The following is a 17,391-nucleotide window of genomic DNA, read 5'->3' on the forward strand; positions in this document are numbered from 1 at the left end:
ATAAAATGATTTGGCTAAAGAAATTACCCTCCTTTTATGTATTTGAAACTACAGATTTCCAAAATTACTTAAAAACTATTGAAAAATCAAATCAAATGAATAAAAAATTGATAAAAACATTAAGAATCTTAGAAAAATACAAATTTATTACCCCATCCTAGCAGACTTATTATTTTTATTTATTTATGTTATTGTATTTCTATGTGTTGTTTTTTTCTTCTTTGTGTTTTATGTATGTTTAGCGAAATGCAAATTTCTAAGATGCAATGTAATTATGTAACACTTTGTTGAAATGAAAATTAATTTTTAAAAAAAATTGGTTGCCAACGCTTTTAATAATCGATTTTTATTTATTTTATCGATTCGTTGTTGCAGCCCTAGTAAAGTCAGTGTAGCTTAGGCGCTAGCAGGCTAATCCTGTCAGTAGTGATGGCTGATCGAGGCTTTGTTGAAGCTTCTACACTTCATTTAAAACATGGTTCATTACTCGAGGCCTCAATGACGCCCAGTGCTCGAGTAGGACATCTAGTGGTCAATAAAATGAAGTGCAATCAAGACGTGGTCGTTGGTCCATGAATTGTTTTGGATTTGATTCGCCATGCACACATTCCTCTTTGACTACACTAGATGATTGTATGGGTTCTAGTGGACACAAAAATAATACTACAAGTAATAATAATGACAATAACTATTGAAGAGCATGTTTCTTATTTGCCATGTTTGTCTGTAACACTGTATACAAGAGTATACTTATATTCTGTGTTATGAAACATTTAAACGGTGCTGCTACATTCATGAGATGCTCTACAAATACAGACTGATGTCATGTTCACATGGGGCTGGTACAAATAAAGATTATATTATGATTTTGGCAAAGTATGTCTTGGGGTTATTGGTAAAGAGGTCAGTAAAGAGGGTGTGCAGATCAAAACTTATTTGTTTTGATCTGCCAATGGGACTCGAGACGGAAATTAGCCGTATGGCTACAATCTATCGTATTTACATGAAAATGTACATCAATACGAATTGTCCCATTTTAAAAATAAATGAATAAATTAAATAAATGAATGAAACTGGTTATGAGTTTTTATTGAGAAATAATTTATCAACAGTTTTGGGACTCAAGCAGTTCCTTCTTTTACTCACTATCTCCCCAGCCTTAGGAAAAAAAAAACCGTTCACATGGCACAGATGAGGCTGAGGTACACAGGAAATGTTTGGCTCCATTGTACAAGTTTGGGTAAACAGTTTTGTGGGTTGCCCAGTAAGCCAGTGGGTCTGCCATTCTTTCTACAATTGCATTCGCTGTGGCGCTTTGCATTTGAAAGGCTCTACTTGCGTCTTCGTACAATAGGCTGCACAGTTGAACTGAAAAATATTGAAGACCATCATCATCATCACCAGAAATGTCAGTCATTACCTATTCATAACAGAAAATAAAAATACCTGTGGAAGGTGCTGCTGGTGGTGGAGGACAACGCTGCAGTGGTGCGTGTGAGGTAGATGACTGCTGCTTGGCATTCTTTATGTTAATTGTAGTGCATTCTGTTATTAAACGTTCTTTCACACTGGCTGCCACTCTGATTGGTGAATCCAAAAGTTTTGAACTGCAGAGCCACAAGTGTAGCAACAGCCAGTGAACTGTTTTTTTCTTTGGTTTGTAGTCTGTCTATATATATATATATATATATATATATATATATATATATATATATATATATATATATATATTCTCTACGAAATACGAAATCTGACACTACTACTAACTCTCAAAGCACATCACGGCAACAACAGCAAAAAAAACCAACCTACTCTATTCAAATGAAAAACTAAATAGGGATCTCCCATCCCGGAACACTCTCGATCCCGCTGAGTGATTCACATAACAAACCGAACCAATCAGGTGATTCGAAGCAGTTGAGTGCTTCAAACGTCACTTAAGTGAGTCCAACGTCACAAGTCACGTGACGAAACCACGCCTCGGCACAGTGGCTCGATACGTTTGCTTCATGAGCTACAGCATGTGTCGAAGCCTCGGGTATCAGAGGACCATCACTACCTGTCAGTTTAACGTTAGCCTCGTCTGCTAGCTTACTATCTTACTTTGTATTCAGTTATTGTGCTATCACTTTCTGTCGGATTGTATTACTATTTTGTCATTAACTGTCTGCCTCAATAAACATTTGTTTTCCAGTTTGTAACTCTGTTGTACAAACTCTCAGCAACTGTTGTTCTGCCAAAAGCTGCTAAAGCTAGAAATGGAATGGGCTGTATATCCGTTACTGTTTACTGAGTTGTTCAGTGAAAATACTTTGTTCCTGTATGTTTATTTGGTGTTGTCTAATCTAACACTGCTTTGTGTTTCTTGTTTATGATCACTGCTGCAAATATTAGCAAGATGGGGAGCTTTTGTGGTTATTTAAAGATTAAAAAGTTGCAGTAGTTCACAGCTCAAGGCAATCTAATACTGGTTAGTTCAGACACTTGTGTTTATTGTGATATTTGGAGTGTATGTTGTCCCCCGCAATTCCAAATCAACTTAAACATCATTTGCCTTCATATTTATCACATTTCAAGTCATTCTGAAGAAAACATTTGTTTGAAAACATGAAGTTCACGTTACTGCAGCCTTTATGATTTTTATACGGTTTCAAATGCTGTTCCTGAGCTGAAATGCACAATTTGGTCAAATATGTTGTCCCCGCAATTCCGTCAAACCAGATCAACTTGAACATCATTTGTCTTCATATTTATCACATTTCAAGTCATTCTGAAGAAGAAATTTATTTGAAAACATGAAGTTGACATTATATTGCAGCCTTCATGATTTTTAGATGCTTCAAATGCTGTTCCTGAGCTGAAATGCACACTGGCAAAATATGTTGCCCCCGCAAATTTTTCCACACCAAATCAACTTAATCATCCTTTGCCTTCATAATTATCACATTTCAAGTCATTCTGAAGAAGAAATTTGTGTGTCAACATGAAGTTTACGTCGCTGCAGTCTTCAGATTTTTATGCACTTAAAATGCTGTTCCTGAGCTGAAATGGACACTTTGGTAAAATATGTTGTCCCCACAATTTCTTCAAAGCAAATCAACTTGAACCTCATTTGCCTTCATATTTATCACATTTCAAGTCATTCTGAAGAAGAAATTTGTGTGTCAACATGAAGTTCATGTCCTGCAGCCTTCAATGATTTTTATGCCCTTAAAATGCTGTTGATGAGCTCAAATGCACACTTTGGTAAAATATGTTGTCCCCGCAATTCCTTCAAACCAAATCAACTTGAACATCATTTGTCTTCATATTTATCACATTTCAAGTCATTCTGAAGAAGAAATTTATTTGAAAACATGAAGTTGACGTGATATTGCAGCCTTCATGATTTTTAGACGCTTCAAATGCTGAAATGCACACTTTGGCAAAATATGTTGTCCCCGAAAATTTTTCCACACCAAATCAACTTAATCATCATTTGCCTTCATAATTATCACATTTCAAGTCATTCTGAAAAAGAAATTTGTGTGTCAACATGAAGTTCATGTCACTGCAGTCTTCAGATTTTTTGCGCTTAAAATGCTGTTCCTGAGCTGAAATGGACACTTTGGTAAAATATGTTTCCCCCGCAATTCCTTCAAATTAAATCAATTTAAACATCATTTGCCTTCATATTTATCACATTTCAAGTCATTCTGAAGAAGAAATTTGTTTGAAAACATGAAGTACACATCACTGCAGCCGTCATGATTTTTAAGCGCTTAAAATGCTGTTCCTGAGCTGAAATGCACATTTTGGTCAAATATGTTGTCCCCGCAATTCCTTCAAAACAAATCAACTTAAACATCATTTGCCTTCATATATATCACATTTCAAGTCATTCTGAAGAAGAAATTTGTTTGAAAACATTAAGTACACGTCACTGCAGCCTTCATGATTTTTATGCACTTAAAATGCTGTTCCTGAGTTGACATACACACTTTCCTCAAATATGTTGTCCCCGCAATTCCTTCAAACCAAATCAACTTAAAGAGAGTAATATGGGACACTTGTCATCAAATTTTGACAGGTCCCAATCAGAAGCTTCACGTCACAAGGGGGCGGGACTTTGTCCCAAGGCATCCAATCAGAGGCTTCACATCATAAGGCGGGCTAAAGTATGGGGTCCAATGAGAGACTGACACGTCATAGAGTCCCTCCCTTAGCCCCACCCCATCCGCCATATTTGTAGGTTTTTGTTGTTTTTTTTTTTTTTAAAGGAAATGACGCATTTAAAAATGCCGGAACAGATCGTTATAAGAAATGATTTTTTATTTTTTTTTTTAAGTTGTTTTTTTTTTTTATTTTATTCGTGCCAAATACAAACACAATAGGTACAAAAAACAGTCTTTTTACATTCAAGAAAACAAAAACAAAAAAGAAAATAATAATATAGAACAAAGGGCTTGTGCTTTAAACAAAATATTAATCAAAAAGAAAATGGGCTATTATACAAACATATTGTCAATAAAGGAAGCTAATTTGGAAGCATGTTTTGTGTTAATCAAATGTAAAGATTTTGGCCAAAGTTTCAGATCATTTTTCCAGTGGGAAATATTGGGTTTTGTCTTAAAAAAGCGACATTTGTGTATATATTGTTTGCCAAACAAAATAAGGTTATTTAGGCCAAAGTTAATATGATTATTATCAAAGATTCCATAGTTATAAGAAATGATTCATAAAACAACAATAATAAAATGGGACACGTCATCAAATTTTGACAGGTCCCAATCAGAAGCTGCCACATCACAAGGGAGCGGGACTTTATCCTAAGGCGTCCTATCAGAGTCTTCATGTCATAAGGCGGGCTATAGTATGGGGTCCAATAAGAGACTGCTACGTCATAGAGTCCCTCCCTTAGTCCTGCCCCATCCGCCATATTTGTGTTGTGTTATTTTTTTTAAAAAATGAAATGACGCATTCAAAAATGCCGCATTCAAAAATGCCGGAAATTGTTGTAAAAAATGATTTATCAAACAACAATAATAATATGGGACACTTCTCATCAAAGTTTGACAGGTCCGAATCAGAAGTTGCCCGATGCAAGTGGGCGGAACTTTGTCCTAAGGCGTCCAATCAGAGGCTGCCACATCATTAAGGCGGGCTATAGTATGGTGTCCAATGAGAGACTTCCACGTCATAGAGTCCCTCCCTTAGCACCACCCCATCCGCTATAGTTGTAGTTTTTTTTAATTTAAAAAAAAAAAAAAAAAAAAGGAAATGACACATTTAAAAATGCCGGAAAAGATCGTCATAAAAAAAATGATTTATCAAACAACAATAATAAAAGGGGACACTTCTCATCAAATTTTGACAGGTCCCAATCAGAAGCTGCAATGTCACAAGGGGGCGGGACTTTATCCTAAGACGTCTAATCAGAGGTTCACGTGGGCTATAGTATGGGGTCCAACCATAGACTGCCATATCATAGAGTCCCTCCCTTAGTCCCGCCCCATCCGCCATATTTGTCGTGTTTAATTTTTTAAAAAAAGGAAATGATGCATTCAAAAATGCCGGAAACGATTGTTGTAAAAAATGATTTATCAAACAATAATAATATGGGACACTTCTCATCAAATTTTGACAGGTCCCAATCAGAAGTTGCCCGTTGCAAGTGTGCTGGACTTTGTCCTAAGGCGTCCAATCAGAGGCTGCCACATCATTAAGGCGGGCTATAGTAATGGGGTCCAATGAGAGACTGCCCTCCCCTTGCCCCGGCCCATCCGCCATATTTGTAGTTTTTTAATTTAAAAAGGAAATTACGCATTTAAAAATGGAAGTGATTGTTTTAAAAAATTATTTATAAAATAACAATAATAAAATTTCCGTGCTACCGTCATTCAAATGAGGTGTGAGGGGAAGGGTGACTGAGAACCAATCAGAAGAGGAGTATGGGGTCTTCTTCATATATAAAAGCTGGTAGGCCTAGCCACACCATTGAATAGAACTCACCATGGCTCAGAAAATGTTGGATGTCCCCCCGGACCGAGCGGCAGCGGCAAAGCTGAGGCCTGGAGTGACTGGTTGGTTACATGTGTTCCTGCTAAGTGCTGAAGACAGAATGTGCATCTCCTTCTCTCCATGCCCGGGTCAAGGAAGGAGAGGAGAAGGGGGGTGGTCAAAGTTAAGGGAATCAACAGACCAGGCCATGGATCCATTTCCACCTTGACCTTACAGGTCATTTCCACCATGACCTTACAGGTCACCACCGCGGTCGTAAATGACCGGATATGCAAAGTTGAGCTTCAGGAATTGGAGGAATGACAGAAAAAAATTGTGTGACACGCCGATACTTTATGGACCTGACAGAGGCAGACATTTCGGTTCCCAAACTCTGAAGAGAAAGCAGGGTCAAACTCAGGCCACAGCGCTGTATGAACATACACAAATTAATTGGTATTAAATCTAAGTGTAACTTAAAAGCTTTAAACGTTGAAACACCTCACCTTTATACAAATACTGTGAAGGTCAGTTGACTTAATTAGTTTTTTTTTTTACAGGTCCTTGATTTGTTTGCCTTGGTTGCTTGATTGCAAGCACTGACATCACACGCTTTTCAGTTACTGTAACATGGGGAACAACTACTTAATTTTTATATATGCATTGCCACTTCACAAATATTAAGAAATACGGTTGAAATATTTCTAAAGTAATATCTTTGAATGTTTGTAACTCTTCCTGACAAAAAATTCTTTTATTTTCATTTTATATTAGGGGCTCTCACATTTTGCTGTGCTGCTATGAAATTACTATGAAATGAGGTAAGTGTGAATTTCAAATTGAATCTTTGTATTGCCTCTTTATTATTTCATTCTTGAAGGCAAGACTTTTCATTTGAGGCTCTGATTTAAAAATTTATGCAACTACAGTTGATTTGGTCTAATTAGCATCTTTATCACGTTCATTTTAGAGTAAATACTTATTACAACAATGTCACCATAAAAATTGCAAATTATTCTTTCTCTAATCAGGACTATTGCAAATACTAAAATGATTTTCTATCTATGTATACACACCGAGGTGTTAATGTCGCTCTATGCTACCTAAAAGGGCACTCGTGTCATTACAGACTATCTGGATCCCTATCATTCTGTACCACCAAAGTGTGGACCTTAAAAATCAATAATTTTTGTGAATAAATTTCCACTTTATTTGAAAATAGATTAATTGAGGCAACTAACATATTATTTAGCATTACACTCAGCTTTCTGAAGTAAGATTTTTGAAAATAATTTTAAATTATTACATCTACCTGTAGATTGTGTTCAAAACAAACTGAATTAGACCCATTTCATTTAAAGTGTTGGTGTCAACATAACATCACTCAAAGACAAAGTCAGCTATCATCATATCTGTCTATATATGTCTATATCTGTAGACGTGTTGATTGGTTTTAATTTAATGTAAATTCTTACATTAAATTAAATTATTTACATTAAATTATATTTGTATTCACAAATAATTCTGCCGTCTCAACAAATGTAGCTTCAAACAAAAATGCTGGACTGTCAGGACTGCATACAGTACCAACCTGCTGTTGAATTCTCAAAATTAAAATCACATCTTTCTTTCTTCCTCCAGAAATTATGCATGCATGCATTCACACTGGTCCAAGTAATAGACACAAAGTCACCACAGCAGTACATCGGAGGCATGTATGCTGTTTAGGGTGAACAACATGAATAACTGACATGAATTTTCATCACGCCGGGCTTACAGTCAAAATTTTCTCAAGAACTCTTCCAACGTAATTCCTTGAAAATACAGAAAAACAACCATTAGGCATTGTCATCACTTCAAATTTTGTACAGCATGCAAAAAGAAAATAAATAAACCACATGGGCCTTGATTTACTGCTTTTCCTGGAGCTCCCTACATGAGGAAGTAATGGTTTTCTGAAACAAATAACATCAACAGGGTGATGTCAGTAATTGAAAGTGTGTTTTGCTATATCATTGACAATGTTTTTCATAATTTTGAAGAACAATTTTGGTGAGGATTAGAGACATCCCTATTGCTCAATTAAATGATAGAATGGCAAAAATATAGAAATAGAAATACTCGTCTCCAAAGGCAGTCAGGGTCTCTGCAGTCAGACACAATTTCTTCTCCTGCACTGATATTTCACTTTGAAAATGCACACAGATGTGGCCTTTTCTGCTCATCCAATATCTTTGGGTCACACACACACACAAACAATACATTTTCTATTACATCAAATAACTGAAATGCCAAATGCTACTTTCATCTGAGGTTGCACAAACAATATGAGTAAAGCTATTATGAGGAAACAATTCACAGACATACGTACTATTTTAATTTTGCTGTTTGGCTTGATGTGATCATCATTTATGAATCTTCCAAGTCGTGCTGTATGTTTACTGTCATCAATGCTGCATGATGAAAGATTTTTCAGTTGTAAAACATTTAACAAAATGCAAAAAATACCTTAAGTTTGCACATCCATTTATTTAATCTCACTAGAAAGATAGTCCCTAAAAGCAGTAGAAGTACAGAAATGCTGCATCGTCAGCTCAGTGCCTCTCCTTCAGATCCAGTGATGTGTTTTCCAACATACTCGAGCAAGTATTCTCCTTGCTCAATGTTTTTAGCGACAATCACTCCATAACCTGATTAACAGATTATAAATAAGAATGAATGAATAGTATGATGTAAGTTTAGTAAATGCTCATGCGTTGCTGCATACCAGGCACACCTAACAGAAAATAGCTCAGCAGTTACACTATCAACAATACTTTGAAACCTTGTCATTGTAAATATTTAGATAAAAGGTGTAACATTAACTATGAGGCAGAAGAATTACAATATCTGCATTTTTATAATAGTGCAGCAAACCTTATCAGTTTTTTATTGCTGTGAGCTATATCAGAATATCAGTGCTAACCACACATTTAGACATAAATATTAAATCAGACACAACACCCATTTAGCTTAACATGACAGATATTGGATTTTGTTTGTTTCTCGTGTGTTTTGTTAAGTGGAATAGATCTTCCCATCTAATTTCAGATAAGAGGGCAAATAAGTAAATTGACATTTTGCATCTGCCTAAACTACTTTAAGGCTGCTTACATGGCAAAATGGTTCTGTGCATTTTCATAACTACCACAAACAGTGCTAATACACAATTTCCTGCATGAAAATACATTAGCTGCTAAACTGAGTTTTAATTATGATTTGAACAGACATACAGTATTGACAACATGTGCAACCATACCTTTGTACTGATGGATGATTTTTTTCTGAAAAGAGTCTTTATCTTCCCCAAAAGCAATGAAGTGTAAAGCTTCCATTACAGGACAAACTCTTCTGGGTCTCATTTTCCTGTGAAATATTTAGTAATAGTTTATGTGCAATATACTGGATAGGTTGAAAAAAGCCCATCTAAACAAAACACATTAATTTTATAAATACAGAAACTTACATTAAATGAATAAATTACATGATTCCATTGATGCTTCTATAAAAAGATGTATAACCGAAAATGTTCTAATCATTTTACAAACTAACTGAATAGAAATCATGCCATTGTGTACCATGGCAGTGCTACATGTTTATTCTGTAAGTGGACAAAAAAAACATTATAAATTGTTAGCATTTATGTAAAAGTTTTAGAAATTGAAATGAAAGTATTGCAATTTACCTTACGCCTTTTTTTGCTTGAAGGAAAAAATAAACTTGAAGGATGGTAGGGTAAATGTTGTTCTTGCGCAGTACCTCTTCAATATATTTACCTATGTAACTATTATGTCTTTATATATTGATAGAAAGATTCACAAATAAAATAAGTATTCAGGTAGATAAATCTCCAATGAAGGAAATAATCATGGAAATGCTAATCAGTGCAGCCAAACCAGACGTAAACACATGAAGAGTTACACTTCAGTGGATGTGACTTGGACTAGCAATATAAGGACTTGGTTGAAGAAGAACTGACACACAGACATGGTCAATTCATCTAGCAAATTTACAAAGACTGAAGAACATACAAACAGAGCTGTGATAGAAAAGGAATCTTTTTAAAGAAGTTCTTGTCCAACAAGTATTGATCCACTTTGTTTTTGTAAAGAAATGTCCTGTTCTGCATTTCTGCAGAAAGTAAGAATAAAACTAAAAAAACAATAAACAAAAATACCCACACTTAATTTGTGAAGTAAAGAAAGATGGGACCATTTGAAGAGAATTTTTGTCAGTGCTGTATCTTGTAAAGGGATTTACGTAAAACAGGTGAGAAGTCTGAATCTGGCTTGTTTAACCCGAGGCTTACAGTAAGTTATCACTCAGCAATTGACTCTGAAGTATGGGCCAAGACAACTTTATCATAAATATGGGAAAATATATTATGGCACACCATGTTTAATGGTTTTCTACATATTAATACATTTGCTGCACCTTCATTTTTAGAAGTTATAAATTCAGGGGTGGTTTAAATATAAAGTTTCTGAAGCTGATGTTTACTTCCTTTAAAAGCCTACAGAGAGGTGTCAAAGTGTAAATTCTCATTTTAGAAAATGTAACTGTTATCAATTGTGGGCCATAGGACAAAAAGAAATAACAGGTTACTCTTTCACAAACATCTGGAAAAGGGAAATAAAGTAAAAAAAAATAAATAAATGTATTGTGACAGTTACTGTTATTATGCAAATTACAAAATACAATGAATTAACATTACACGGCTTCAACTCTAACAGAAGGAATATGTACTGCATTTGTACATCTGCTTTAAATACTACTACAATCACTAAGGTGAATCTATTCCTAGTACACTTAGTACATAGTACCTAGTACATTTCAGTGTAATTTCACCATGCCATTCCTCTGTTCTCTGATTAGTCCTACATCTTCAGCATCATCTCAGACAGAGAGTAGGAATAAAAAACAAATGAGGATGCAAGACGTTTTTAACTTTAAAAATTTGTTTCAGAAATTCAGTGTAACTGTCTATACACTTTACAATAGCATACAGTCTGACAAATAACAAAGATGTCTTAAAACATTTTAAATACATCTTCGGTCCAAACAGCAATTCTTGCAAGTAAAATGGCTTAACGGATATTGGAAAAATAAATAAAATCATTAACACGACTGTTGTTTTACAGAAGAAAAAATGTCATGATTAAAATTCAATTCAGGACTTTTCCCACAAAGCAAGCTGTATTCTCTACATACTAAGTTGAACAGTTCAGTGACATGGCGGTAAACCAAACATAAATCTTCATTAATACATTTAAAAAGTGACATGTTTTGAAATCAAATTCTTTTTGAAATCAAAAATGCAAAAGATTTTCCTTTACGGATTTTTTAAACATGAAGCTGCACGTATTGTACAACATTCAGTGTACAACAAACTGGTAATGCACATAAAGATGAGCGGGATGAAAAGTAATATCTCCCACTGATCTTTCAGAAAAAGCCATAACTGATAATTTTACACAATCACATAGCTCATCGAGGAGTCGAGCGCACCCAGTGCTACATTGCACACTCAGTGAGGCTTGCATACTAAAAGATGGCAGTCAGGAGGGTGAGAGGTCACGGAGGACAGTGAGGGGGGCTATCATGGTGGGACCTCAAGACATGTTCCCAATTCCACGTATATTGTTTGGATTTTTTTTTTTGCCTTCTTTTAGACATCTGAATGGCAGGTATGAACCACCATCCCTCATCTTTTTGTTCTAGATGAAGACAGAACATGGACTTTGGAAAGATACTTGTGCATTCATCCCATGTACAATTTGCATTCATTACCTGGACATGTGCACTTGTGACATTGCATCCGAGTAAGCGCCATTGTGCCCTTTAACAATTTCACTTGAATAAAAATAAATTCAAATTTTTGAAGACCTACTAATTTCTGGTGAGAAAAGGCAAAAAAAAAAAAAAAAAATAGGGGAAGGTTGGGTGCCTTCATGTTTTTGTATCTGCAGAGCTTCGAGGTCTGATTGTCTCCTTCCATATTAAGGGTGACAGCAGAGGAGATGCCGTAGGGAGGAATTTGTGAGGAGAGGAATCACAAGATAATCAATCATAACACAAGATGCACTTTCAAACAAGAACTGAAAAGAAAAGTTCAACAATGTATGCCAAATTGTCGCAGAGATTCCAGTTAACTCTCGGGGGTTTGGGTGCTGACCAAAAACAGGCAATAGAGTTTTTTCGCTTTACCTCCTGTGTTTAGGCCTGTAAATTTGCCAACACAGCATCCACACTTTTACCTGCTGTGTCTCACTATCAAATACATTAAGTTGAAACAACAGAGGAGGAAAATGTCAAGTTTGGCTTGAGAGTCCAGCCTGCAATTGACTAACAACACATTCATATAGTTACCATTCTTGAAACAGGACACCCCTTTAAGACCCACCATTGTGCAAGTCCACCAGGACATATTTTTACATATTTACACGCTGTAGTTCCATTTTTTGGAGTATTTTTTTCTTGCTTTGCATCAAAATAACCCTGATATCCCAAATTTTAAGAAAATGCATTGACTTAAGTCTTAACTACTACAAAAATTGCTTAAAATTGCAATAAACCTTAAAAAAATGAAAATCATTTTTGTTTTTTTCACATATATTTCAAAATACAGAAATTGCATAGCTGTATCCCTCAAATTTGTAAATGTAAGGGTTGCACAATATCCTTTGGAAGCCCAAGAAATTTATTTGGAGTCTGTACATAACTTGTTTTTTGAGATATGGTCAATTTTGTAACCTGGAGGAAAAAAAACGAAAATGAACAAAACTGCAAAATTTGCAAAGACCCAAAATGTGTCCGGGGACCAGACAACAATCTCTTACCTGATGACCTCAGTGCACGAGCCGGTGCATGAGGAACAATAAGGTCAGAGATGTATGAGGGAGCTTGATTATGGAGAGCTCTAAAAGTAAGGACCAAAATTTTAAAATGAATTCTAAAATGAATGGGTAACCAGTGGAGGGATGCCAAGACTGGGGTGATGTGTGCTCTTTTGTGAGTGTGAGTTAAAAGCCGAGCAGCAGCATTCTGTACAGATTGAAGATGCCCAAGCTCCTTTTTATTTAAACAGGTAAAAAGGCTATTGCAAAAATCCAACCTAGAAGAAATAAAAGCATGTATAATCATTTCTAGTTCAACTTTTGACACTAGAGCTCTCAATTTGGCAATGTTCCTGAGGTGAAAGAAACAATTCTTTGTTAGTTGCTTTGAGTGTTGATTCAGAGACATTGCCGAGTCAAACATGACTCCTAAATTCCTGAGACGAGGTTGAACAAATGAGCCTAAGTTTCCAATACGTCTCTTTATTTCAGGAGCTGTTCCGTCAGGTGCAACTATTAAAATGTCTGTTTTAGCAGAATTAAGCTGCAAGTAATAGTCCGTCAACCACTGCTTGATGCTGGTCAAGCAGTCGGTTAATGCGGATAGTTTATAAAGCTCAGTAGGTTTAAAAGAACAGTAAAGCTGGATGTCATTCGCATTAAAATGGTAGGAGACATCTCAGAACTGCCTAATTATGTCACCTAGAGGGAGAATATACAGGAGGAACAGAATAGGTCCTAGGACTAAGCCTTGCGGTACTCCACATGATAATGCCATGGTGTCAGACATAATCTGGTTCACGCAAACACTAAAAGTTCTGTTTGACAGATACATGGAGAACCACTTTAAAACCAAACCAGACAACCCAACCAGATCACGGAGTCTGTTGATCAGAATAGAATGATCTACAGTGTCAAAAGCAGATCCAATAGGCAAGGACTATACAATCCCCCGAGTCAGCTGACATCATAATGTCACTTGAGACTTTCAGCAATGCCATTTCAGTAGAATGTTTTTTGCAGAAACCAGACTGAAATTTGTCAAAGATGTCATGATCTTGTAAAATATCTGTCAGTTGCTCTGCTACAGCTTTTTCTAAACTTTTTGCCAAGAACGGAAGCTTAGAGATAGAACTATAATTCTTAGGATGTGATGGGTCCAAACTGGACTTCTTAAGTATTGGTTCAACAACAGCATGTTTAAAAAAGCTGGGAACCACACCAGTTGAAAGAGAAATGTTAAACAATTCAACAACACGGGCCAATATGCTTCAAAGCTTTTTTAAGCAGAACAGTTGGGATAATGTCAGAAGGACAGGAGGAGGGCTTGATTTTTCCAAGCAGGACAGAGACATCATGTAATATCACAAGTTTAAAGGAGGACAACGAGTAAGGAGAAGGCAAATTACAGGCAGACAAGTAAAAAGTTGATGGAGATATGTTCTCCCGGATATCTCTGATCTCAACAACAAAGAAATTCAGAAAGTCATTGCAGTCAGTCTGAGAGAAAACAGGGATCCGGGGGGCAGTTGGGGACACTATGGAGCTACTGGCGTCAAACTAAATTTTGGGGTTTTTCTTATTCTGAGATATTAGCTGAGAAAAGAATTGCGTTCTGGCATTTCTCAGCATTTCGTTTAAGGATGTCCTTAATTCCTTAAGATGCAACCTGTGAAACTCAAGTTTAGTTGACTTCCATAGACGTTCTGTCTTCTGACTGATTCTCTGAAAACTCTTGATCGGTTCATCAATCCAGGCACAATGGTTTTTTGGAGAGATATGACTTGACTTCACAGGTGCCACTTTGTCTAGAATGTCCAAACAGTAACTATTGAAAGCACCAATTAAGACATCTGCATCACTATGACCCCCCCCCCAACGAGCATGGGTCAAACAATGCAGAGAACCTCTCAACAGCATCCTCATTTATAAACTGCCTTTTAGCCCTCAAATAATTGGGGAGAGCATCCACAGGAAAGGAAAGGTCAAAGAAAACACAGCTGTGATCACTAAAAAGCACATCCTCAACATCGACATTTCCAAGGCTTAATCCAAGGGAAAAAATAAGGTCCAGGATGTGTCCCTTTATATGAGTGGGTTCAGAGACATGCTGAGTAAAGTTGAAAGAGTCAGTGATGGACAGGAGTTCAGCAGCCATGTTACATGAGACATCATCGATGTGAACGTTAAAATCCCCAATTATTAAAACCTTCTCCAGCTTAATGATAGATGATAAAAAGTCTGTAAAATCAGCAAGGAAGCCACCTGCTGGACCGGGAGGGCAGTAGATTAATACACAATAAAACACATCGGACACGCCGATCTTTATCATCTGTGACTCAAAAGAATGGAGTTCAATTCTCTGCACAAGAATCTGTCACGATATACAACCGCTAGCCCACCACCATGGCGTGCCAAATGGGGCCTCCCAAAGACTGAACAGCCGACAGGAGAGAGCTCGTTCAGGTGAACAAACTCCCCCTCCCTTTGCCACGTTTCAGTAAGGAACAAAAAATCCAAGTTCTCTCTGGTGAAAAGCTCACTGAGAATGAGGGATTTGTTAGCGATGGAATGCGCATTGAGCAAAGTGATCCGAAACGCTGGTGGCGAGCCGGTGATACGAACAGCTGATTGGAGAGGTATTTTTAGCAAACACTTGTTGCACTGACGTGAACTCCAGCTTCACCGAGCGGTCCATCGGAGGCCAGAGACATCAGGCATGAACGCTCATGACAGGTCCACAATCCCACGAGGAACACACCGGCACGCCGATGACAGGTCTGCGATCCCACCTGGAAGACGCCAGTAGGCCGATGACAGGTCCGCGGTCCCACCTGGAAGACGCCGGTAGGCCGATGACGTGTCCTCAGTCCCACCTGGAAGACGCCGGTGCAGAGGAAGCTCCCCTCCGACAGGAGGGGGAAACAGAGGAGCAGCATCCCCCGCATTGTGGAGGGGAACCAACCCCAAACACCGGGTCCGGTCACTCCAGGGATAATGATCACCCATCCAGGAAGATCTCCTCGCTTTAACTTGTTGGCTGGCTATACAGCCCCTTCTCCTCAACCTCTTTTTGAGATTACCAGGGCCCCAGGTGGTGAACAGGAGCCGGTACTCAGGTGAGGAGGGAGGGTACTCGAGCGGGGGTGGAAAAGTTTGTCTGAAACTTTCCCAGCTATCAAAAAAGACTTTCCATAGATGCTTTAATGTTCAATAAAGTACGACAATCATAAATCCAAACAGCAGAAACACGGTAGTTAAGTGATAGGGCTGATATAATGACAAAAAACACAAACACAGACCGTGAAAACTGACAAAAATACTGAGCAGCAAGCGGTCGAACCAAACACGGGTGCCATCTTGCTGGCTAGCGTCAAGTCCAGTTTGCCATATGCCATTCTTAGATATTGATAATGCTGAGTCATGTCCTTCACGTCTGACAAGCATGACTTGATCAAACAGTCGCCTCTTCAAGCGGAAGCAAACAACTAATTTAAGAGAACAGATGAAAAAACAAACATTCAGTTATCTTCTAACATCAGGGTTGTCCAAGCTCATCAAGCTTGGATAAACCTTGAGTCCAACCCACATTCCACGTGTCTCAGTTAAAACCCGTTAAAGACAGGCTGGCTGGGCCAGTTGGGTTCGTGTGGGCCCACCTCGGCCTCTTGCCTCCTGGCTCTGGGGGCCCTCTGCATCAGTACCGGTGGTCTTACTACCTGTCTCTCCTGCTGCTCTGTCCTCATGGGCCGGATCCACACCAGACTGCCTCTTACTGTGCACTTCACATACTTCACACCTCACTGTATATAGCTACTCTTAGGCACATATAGGGACACAACAGTTAGGGCCCCGAGAGCAGGTGGGGGCGGGAACGATGGGCTCTGTGGTGGGGTGGACGGCAGGGCTTTACGGCCCTGTCTCTTCCCAATCACCCTCTTGCTTGCCTTCCCTGCTCTCAAATTTCTTTTTTTTTTAATGCACCACACACACTCACACCTTGGGGGATGGCTGGGGGATCTTGGGTCAGGGTAGGCTGCAGAGTAGCCATCCTCTGTGGTTCTTTTATCGTATGGTACATGATTTGAGAGCAGTGAATGAAGTAGTTGCTGATTTTCCAGCTGATGTGCCAGATCCTCATACTTTGCTAGCTCAAATTCCTCCAGAGGCTGCATATTTTACAGTGTTGGATCTGTGTGGAGCGTTCTTTAGGGTTCCACTAAGTGTAAAAACCCGAGACTTATTTGGATTTACATACAATGGACAGATCTATGAGTACAAAAGACTCCCACAAGGATTTAAACACAGTCCTCACATTTTCAACAAAGTGTTGAAAGGAAACAGGCTGAGGACTTGCCCCCACATATTGGCATCTGTTAGAGAGATGATGTCGTTTCTTGGCCTTGCTGGGTATTCTTCAGCATGGGTAGAGGATTATGCCAGTTTGACAGGACCTTTGAGGGGCATGATTAAAGATACTGGGAATGCTCAACTTCATTGCAATCTCACATGGACACAAAAAGGCCTTCTGGCATTT

This window comes from Amphiprion ocellaris, chromosome 6, assembly GCF_022539595.1.
Source record: "Amphiprion ocellaris isolate individual 3 ecotype Okinawa chromosome 6, ASM2253959v1, whole genome shotgun sequence".
NCBI classification, from domain to species: domain Eukaryota; kingdom Metazoa; phylum Chordata; class Actinopteri; family Pomacentridae; genus Amphiprion; species Amphiprion ocellaris.